A 9892-nucleotide genomic window follows, 5' to 3' on the forward strand; every position below is an offset into this window, starting at 1 on the left:
AAGAGCGCCCGTGGCCCCGCGGCGTCCTGGGCCCCCTCCCCTCACCTCAGCGGGCACCGGCCGCTGGAACCCCCGGGCCTCCTCGCGCCCGAGCCTGAGCGACCCCTGGGTTCTCCGGCGCCCCCTCCCTCCCTCCCTCTATTTTTTTTTTCCTGCTCTCGCTGACCCTACTGCTTCTGTTCTCCGTTATGGCAAGAGAGCCACTATCCCCGCTCCGGGTCGAGGCGCCGGGTCCCCCAGAAATGCGGACCCCACCGGCGATCGAGGCCACCCCTGAGGGCACCCCGCAGCCGGCAGGCGGCAGACCCCGCCTCCTCAACGGCTGCGCCCATCTCGCATCAGGTGGCCGGGCACATGTATGGGAAGGACAAAATTGGTATGCTGCAACATCCAGATGGCACAGTTTTGAAACAGTTACAACCACCTCCAAGGGGCCCAAGAGAGCTGGAATTCTATAATATGGTTTATGCTGCTGACTGTACCGAGGGTGTTCTTCTAGTGCTACGAAAATATTTGCCAAAATATTATGGCATCTGGCTACCTCCCACTGCCCCAAACGATTTACACCTAAAACTGGAAGATGTGACCCATAAACTTAATAAGCCCTGTATAAAGGATGTAAAGATAGGGCAAAAAAGCTATGACCCTTTTTGCCTCATCTGAGAAGATTCAGCAACAGGTCAGCAAGGACCCATTAATGGAAAAGATTGGGTTCTTGGTGCTTGGCCTGAGGGTTTATCTCGTTTATTCCCATAGCTATGAGACACAAACCAACATTATGGAAGAAGCTTAACAGAAGAAGCTACAAAGGATGGAGTCTCCGGATTTTTTCATAATGGGTACTGCTTAAGAAAAGACGCTGTTGCTGCCATTATTCAGAAGACAGAAAATTCTGCAGTGGTTTGAAAACCAGAACCAGCTTAACTTTTACGCAAGTTCATTACTGTTTGTTTAGGAAGGTTCATCTCAGCCAATCACCACAAAACTGAATGACAGAAATTTGGCAGAAAAGTTTTTGTCCAAAGGACAACTGTCAGACACAGAGGTACTAGAGTGCAATAATAACTTTCATGTATTAAGTTCCACAGTGAATGGGAAAATAGAGGTTTCAGTAGGCAAAAGCTTGTCCAAGATGTATGCTTGTCACAGGAAAATGTAGACAAAAAAGCATCACTGTCAGACTTCATTGAAAGTTGAAAATCTGGAGCAAGACAATGGGTAGAAAAGCATGTCACAGGAACATTTAAATGGAAATGTACTTTCACAACCGGAAAAAGTTTTCTACCATCTTCCCACTGGTTGCCAAGAGACTGCTGAAATGTGCATGATAGATTTTGCTCATATGTTCCTTAGCAACACAGTAGATGAGGGACATGTTTATGGGCTAAAGCATTTAATGTCTGTACTTCGAAGTATTGTAGACAATTGAATCATCTGTTGCAGTCTTTTTTTTTTTTTTTTTTTTTTTTTTTTTGAGACGGAGTCTCTGTTGCCCAGGCTGGAGTGCAGTGGCGCCATCTCGGCTCCCTGCAAGCTCCGCCTCCCGGGTTCACACCATTCTCCTGCCTCAGCCTCCCGAGTAGCTGGGACTACAGGCGTCTGCCACCGCGCCCGGCTAATTTTTTGTATTTTTTAGTAGAGACAGGGTTTCACCGTGTTAGCCAGGATGGTCTCGATCTCCTGACCTCGTGATCCGCCCGCCTCCGCCTCCCAAAGTGCTGGGATTACAGGCGTGAGCCACTGCACCCGGCCTGTTGCAGTCTTTTTAAGAGGTGGGCCAATCATAATGAAGAGGAGCAGGCAATATCTCCGCACCTTTAATGCTATGCAAAAAATAGGTATTGTGAGTCGACAATTTATTTGTCTTTATACTTTTGAAAGAAAGGTTAACTTTCTTATAATCTTACTCAGGAAAGCTATATGTTCATTAGAAAAGTATGAAGAATAAAGAAACTTAGGAATGTTAAGCAGGGAATGTAGTGGTACATGGCTTAAACATCTTTTTTGGCTCAAGCAAAATGCAAACCATTATTCAGTCATTAAGAGTTGAGTTAGCTTTCTGTAACCAATTCGTGAAATCTCTGTCCACCCAATCTTGACAATGAGCCATATCTAAAATAATACATTATTAGAACACCTACCAAAATCTCAAAAGCACAGGTTGATGTACTTAGTCTTGCTATGTATGAAGTTATTAAAACTGGAGATAATTCTACTTCAGAAATAAGTACTGTTTAGGTTTTGTATTAAAAATTCAGACCAGCATATCAAAGCGTGCTTCTTAGTGAAATGATTTAGAATTGTTGCATTCCAAAAGCAGGTTTTCTCTTTAATTTTTACAACTCTCTCTCTCTCTCAAAATATTATACTTCATGAAAAAGACAATTGACATGGATGACAACAACAACAGTCTTGAAATTAAGGGAACACTCATTGTTCTTACCAGGGTTAGGAGAAGAGAGAGGTTATTTTCAAGGAACAAAATATTTTGCTTTACAATCTTTCATTTATGAGAAAATTGGAATATAAATGTATTACATTGTGAAAAGTATCATAAACCATATACCTTTTTATCTAAATGCAGTTTCAAAAAAGTAAATAATTGGTTTTATTTCTCCTCTAAATAACTTGAATTTTTTTCTTTCAAAATTTATGTATTTATATGTCCCCATTTAGTTAAGTGGTAGTGTAAATGTATATTGTTAAAAGTGGTTTCTCAGAATTATAGTAAGCAATGAAAGACAGTATCTAATTAGGTTGTTATCAAAAATACTATGTGTGAATAAGTCCATCATATAGGGTTGGTGTGTATCTAAATTCATACTTATATTTCACTGTTATTCAAAACAGTTTTATATTTGTTGAACAGTGAAATTATAATTTAATTTCATGGGGACAGGGCGGTGCTGTAGTTCCTGGAAAAATTAGATTTGTATTATCTTTATTTCACACCCACCACCTTAGAAAAATCAACTAGTTGTTTGTCATTGAAAACATTTAAAACTTTGAGTCTTCAAATACATTTGATGTTAATGCACTTTGATTCACTAGTAACATTTCTAGGTAGTTACCAGTTCTGTCATTTTTCTGGAAAATATTTTGGAGTTGTAAATTGTTTCTCCTCTTTTTCTTCTAGAGTTACAAATTGAATTTTTAAATCCAAGCACCTTTGTTGTGGTGTGGAGAGAAGTGTCACAATTTTATGTTTATTTTATCTTCTCAACCTTCTCTCAGGGTACTTTGCAAATACCTGAGTCTAAACAGAAGTATCAAATACATGCTCTATGAACTCTATCCTTAGTAAATGTATTAAACCTGAATAACTTAAAAGATCATGTGTGTTTTGTAATAGCAAAATTTGATTTTAATTTTTTATTTGGAATTGGTGTATTTATCATAAGGACTTCCAATTTTTCTTCACTTTTCAAATGGATATTGGCTATAGTTTTATGTTTTAATGGGAATGAATTTCAAGTCAATTAATAATCAGAAAATTTTTAGTTTTACTTTTTCTTTTACAATATGGACTTTTGTTGTTATTTGGGTAGTGGTTCAATAAATCTTAAGCTCAGATAATTAAACACTATTTTGAATCCTAACAAGATACTGAGCATTTTTTCGTATGGGATGATATCAGCCTATGTACAATGAATTTAATAAACTTAAGTATTATCAGATATTTTGCACATTTTAGATCAATAAAATCTGAATTAACTGTTCAAGATTTTTTTATATGTATTTGGAAATATAATTTTGTAAAATCAATGTCTTACCTTTTTATTACAATAGATCATGTTTTGTATTCAATAAAACAAGAAGCCCTTTTATCTGTTGTTTTTCAGGGAAGGGATTAACATTTAATTCTGTTTGTTTACATTTGTTTTCATTGTTATTCAATACTCATTTTGTGTTGCTTTATAAGTAAGCTTAGGTATAACAGAATAAGTATCTGTTTATCTAATCTACAGGAGACTACTTTAGTCTCTCTCAGTCACTTAATATTATGCTGAAATTTACCACTGTGGGGATGAATGATCACTATCCACCAAGCGTATTTGAACATGTAAATGCTTAAGAAATAAGCATAATATGGATATAGTTTGGGTTAATAGGGTTCTCATAGTTTTTTCCCTCTATGAAATATAAGTAATGATTTTAGTGTATTTCTTATGGAATACACTCATTTATAAAGGACTTTAAGAAATTGTGGATGTGAATAATATCTTTCTCTAATAAAACTTTAAATTGTAAAAAAAACCCAAAACCTTTCTGATATTTTCATTGTGATTTCACTGAATCTATAGATTTAGTTGGGAAGAACTAACATCCTAACAATATTGAGTTTTTTGTCTTACAAGAAATGCTCCAGGGAGTCCTGGATCTGGAAGTGAAAAGAGGATGATTACCATCATGACAACATGCAAAAGTATAAAATCCACTGGCAAAGCAGATACACTTAAGGGAAAAGAATCAAACCTTATTACTATAGAAAACTACCAAAACCACAATCATAAACAATAAGAGAGGAAGAGAGGAATAAAAGATATACAAAACAACTAGCAAACAATGAATAAAATGACAGAAGAAGGTTCTTACCTATAATAACTTTGAATGTAAATAGATTAAATCCCCCATTTAAAATATATAGACTGGCTGAATGGATTTTTTAAATGACCCAACTATGTGCTTCCCATAAGAAACTCACTTTACCTATCAAGAAACATATAGACTGAAAGTGAAGGGATGGAAAAAGACATTCTACCCAAGTGGAAACCAAAAGCAAATAGGAGTAGGTATGTTTATATCAGACAAAAATAAAACAGACAAGGGATAAATTCAGCCAGAGCATATAACAATAGTAAATATATATGCACCCAACACTGGAGCACCTAGATACAGAAAACAATTATTATTAGATCTAAAGGGAGAGATAGACTCCCATACAATAATAGTTGTGGACTTCCATAACCCAATCTCAATACTGGACAGATCATCTAGACAGGAAGTCAACAAAGATACATTGTATTTAAATTTCACTTTAGACCAAATAGACTTAACAGACATTGACAGAATAGTTTGTGCAACAGCTGCAGAATACACATTTTTTTTCATTAGCACATGGAAAAATCTCCTGGAGAGACCACATATTGGGCTACAAAGCAAGTCTCAACAAATTTAAAAGTACTGATATCATATCAAGTATACTTTCTGATGGCAAGGAAATAAAGCTAGAAATCAATAACAGAAATAACTTCCAAAACTGTACAAATACATGAAAATTAACAACATGCTCTTGAACAACCAATGGATTAATAAAAAATTAGGAAGTACATTTAAAATTTCTTGAATCAAATGAAAGTATAAACACAATGTATCAAAAGCCATGGGATACAGCAACAGCAGTATTAAGAAGGAAGCTTATAGCAATAAACACCTACATCGAAAAAAGTAGAAATATTTCAAATAAACAATCTAATGATGTACCTCAAGGAACTAGAAAAGCAAAAGCAAACCAAACTCAAAATTAGTAGAAAAAATGAACTAATGAAGATCAGAGCAAAAATAAATGAAATTGAAAGTAAAAATAAAATACAAAAGATCAATAAAACAAAGAGTTTTGTTTGTAAGAAAACAAAATTAACAAACATTTAGCTAAACAAAGTAAGAAAAAAGAAAAACTCAAATAAATGAAATCAGAAATGAAAAAGGAGACATGACAAGTGATACCACAGAAATACGAAGAATCATTAGAGTCTATTACAATCAACCATAAGCCAACAAATTGGAAAACCTAGTAAAAATGTATAATTTCTCAGGCACACACAACCTATCAAGATTGAACCAAAAAGAAATAGAAAGTCTAAACAGACTAATTACAAGTAATGAAATATAACCAGTAATAAAAACTGTCTCACCAAAGAAAAGCCCAGGACCTCATGGCTTCAATGCTGAATTCTACCAAACATTAAAAAAAATACTTAATACCCATTCTTTTCAAACTATTCCAAAAATCAAAGAAGAGGGAGTTCTTCTTAATTTATTCTATGAAGCCAGCATTACCCTTATACCAAAACCAGAATGGGACACAAAAAGAAATGAAAACAGCAGACCAATATCGCTGATGAATAGAAGTGCAATAATTCTCAATGAGATACTAGCAAATCAAATCCACCAGCACACTACAAAGATAATTTACTATGATCAATTGAGATTTATCCCAGGGATGCAAGGATGTTTTGACATATTCAAATAAAAAAAATGACATCACATCATATTTATTGAAGAGCAACAGCAAAAATGATGTGATCATCTCAATAAATGCAGGAAAAGCATTTGATAAAATTCAACATTTCTTCATAATAAAAAACACTAAACAAAGTAGGTATAGAACAAGCATACATAACAAAATAAATATATAGAACAAGTATACATAACAAAATAAAGGATAGGCATGACAAATCCACAGCCACCGTCATACAAAACGGGGAAACACTGAAAGCTTTTCCTCTAAGAACTGGAACAAAACAAGTATGCCCACCTTCACCACTTTTATTCAGCATAGTGCTGGAAGTCTTGGCCAGAGAAATCAGGCAAGAGAAAGAAATAAAGGGCAAGGATGTCAAATTTTCCCTGTTTGAAGATGACATAATATATGCATAGAAAACCCTAAAAGCTCCACCAAAACTCTCTTAGAACTGGTAAACAAATTCAATAAAGCAGCAGGATTCAAAATCAACATACAGAAATCACTAGTGTTCCCATACACAAATGATGAGCTAGCAGAAAAAGAAAAAGAAAGAAAGCAATGCCCATTACAATAGGTGCATATATATATAATATTTAGGAATAAATTTAACCAAGTAGTTGAAAGATCTCTGCAAGAAATGCTATAAAACACTGATGAAAGAAATGGGAAAGGTCCCTCAAAAATGGAACATCATTCCATGTTCATGGATTGCAAGAAATAATATTGCAAAAATGACCCTACTACTAAAAGCAATATAGAGATAGAATGCAATTCCTATGAGAATACCAATGAGATTCTTCACAAAAATACAAAAAATTCTAAAATTCATGTGGTATCACAGAAGACCCCAAATAGCCAAAGCTGTCCTGAGAAAAAAGAACTTTGATGGAGATATTACACTGCCAACTTCAAATTATACAATGCTATAGCCAAAACCATATAGTACTGGTATAAAAAGAGATGCATAGACCAATGGAACAGAACAGAGAACCCAGAACTAAATCCATGAATTTAGAGCCAACTAATTTTTGACAAAAGTGCAAAGACCATTCAGTTAGAAAAAAACAGTCTCTTCAATAAACGGTGCTGAAAAAACTAGATCTTCATATTTAGAAGAATGAAACCAGACCCCTCTCTTTCATCCTATTCAAAAATCAAATCAAGATACATGTATTAGTTAGGGTTCTCTAGAGGGACAGAATTAGTAGGATAGATGTATGAACCCCACTCCTGGTACCAAAATCTGTATTAGTCAGGGTTCTCTAGAGAGACAGAACTAATAGGATAGATGTATGAACCCCACTCCTGGTGCCAAAATCTGTATTAGTCAGTGGTCTTTAGATCAACAGACTAGTAGGATAGATGTACATATAAAGGGGGGTTTATTAAGGAATATTGACTCACACAATCTCAAGGTGAGGTCCCACAGTAGGCTGTCTGCCAGCTGAGGAGCAAGGAAACTAGTCAAAGTCTCAAAGATGAAGAACTTGGAGTTTGATGTTCAAGGGCAGAAAGCAACAAGTGAGGGAGAAAGATGTAGGCTGGGACGATAAGCCAGTCTAGTCTCTTGACGTTTTTCTGCCTGCTTTTTTTCCAGCTGTGCTGGCAGCTGATTAGATTGTGCCCACCCAGATTGAGGGTGGGTCTGCCTTTCCCAGTCCACTGACTCAAATGTTAATCTCCTTTGACAACACCCTCACAGACACACCCAGGAACAATACTTTGCATCCTCCAATCCAATCAAGTTGACACTCAAAATTAACCTTCACAATAGATTAAAGACTTAAATGCAAGACATGACACTTTGAATTAGTAGAAGAAAACATTTGGGAGACACCTCAGGACATTGGTCTGGACAAGGATTTTTTTTGGTAAGACCTCAAAAACACAGGCAACAAAAGCAAATAGACAAATGGGGTCGTACGAAACCAAAAAGCTTCTGCACAGCAAAGAAACAAATCAACAAAGTGAAGAGACAATCTACAGAATGAGAAAAAATATTTGCAAATTATCCATCTGACAAGGGATTAGTAATTAGAATACATAAGGAACTTAAACAACTGAATAGCAAAAAAAAAAACCTCAAAATAATCCTTTTAAAAAATAGGCAAACTATCTGAATAGACATTTCTCAAAAGAGGAGATACAAATGGCAAACAGATACATTAAAAAATGGTCAACATCACTAATCATCTGGGAAATGCAAGTCAAAACCATGATAAGATGTCATCTCACCCCTGTTAACATGTGTAATTATTTTTATACATTGTTGGATTTGATTTGATATTTTCTTGAGGATTTTGCATCTAGGTTTGTGAGCAATATTAATCTGTATAGTTTTTTGTTTCTTTATTTCTTCTTTTCTTTTCTTCTTTCTCTTTTCGTTTCTTGTAATGTCTTTGTATTTGGCATTAGGTATAATGCTGGCCTTATAAAATGAGTTAGGGAATATTTCCTCTGCTTCTGTCTTTCAAAAGACATAGAAGAAAATTGGTATAATTTCTTCCTTAAATGTTTAGTAGATGCAATGGCCTACAGCATTATGCTGCCCTGGGCCGCGACAGCGTGGGCACCGCCTCGGTCAACCTGGAGCCCTCGGATGTGCCGCAGGATGTGTACAGTGGCGTGGCCGCGCAGGTGGAGGTGTTCCGTAGGCAGGACGCCCAGCGGGGCACGCGGGTGGCACAGGTGCTGGAAGGCTTCATCACCCGCAAGGTGGTGAAGCAGACGGTGATGACCATGGTGTACGGGGTCACCCGCTACGGCGGGCGCCTGCAGATTGAGAAGCGCCTCCGGGAGCTGAACGACTTTCCCCGGGAGTTCGTGTGCGAGGCCTCCCACTACCTCGTACGCCAGGTCTTCAGGAGTCTACAGAAGTTCTCGGGGACCGGGCCATCCAGCACTGGCTGACGGAGAGCGCCCGCCTTATCTCCCACACGGGCTGCGTGGTGGAGTGGGTCACACCCCTGGGCGTCCCCATCATCCAGCTGTATCACCTGGAGTCCAAGGTCAAGCAATTAGGAGGTGGAATTCAGAGCATCACTTACACCCACAACGGAGACATCAGCCAGAAGCCCAACACACGTAAGCAGAAGAACGGCTTCCGCCCAACTTCATCCACTCGCTGGACTCCTCACACATGATGCTCGCCGCCCTGCACTGCTGCAGGAAGGGCCTGACCTTCGTCTCTGTGCACGACTGTTACTGGACCCACGCAGCTGGTGTCTCCGTCATGAACCAGGTGTGCCGGGAGCAGTTTGCCCGCTTGCGCAGCGACCCCATCCTGCAGGACCTGTCCAGGTTCCTGGTCAGGCGGTTCTGCTCTGAGCCCCAGAAGATCTTGGAGGCCAGCCAGCTGCAGGAGACACTGCAGGCGGTGCCCAAGCCAGGGGCCTTCGACCTGGAGCTGGTGAAGCGTTCCACCTACTTCAGCTGACACCCCGGGGGCCTTGTGCCAGTGTGTAAATAAAGCTCTTTTGCCACTTCCCCCCCCCCAAAAATGTTTAGTAGAATTAATCGGTGAACCAATTGCGGTCTTGGTTTTCTGTTTTGGAAGGTTATTAATTACCGTTTCAATTGATTTAATAGATATAGGCCTATTCGGATTATCTATTAGCACTTACCTTTTATTCTTTTCTTTCCCCT

At 37.9% G+C, this 9892-nt stretch overlaps 1 pseudogene; it reads left to right on the forward strand.

Moving 5' to 3' along the window:
• The first annotated feature begins 188 nt into the window (after nucleotides 1–188).
• LOC100590017 lies at nucleotides 189–1429 on the forward strand (annotated as a pseudogene).
• The last annotated feature ends 8463 nt before the right edge of the window (nucleotides 1430–9892 follow it).

The sequence above is a fragment of the Nomascus leucogenys genome, chromosome 10 (genome assembly GCF_006542625.1).
Source record: "Nomascus leucogenys isolate Asia chromosome 10, Asia_NLE_v1, whole genome shotgun sequence".
Lineage (NCBI taxonomy): Eukaryota > Metazoa > Chordata > Mammalia > Primates > Hylobatidae > Nomascus > Nomascus leucogenys.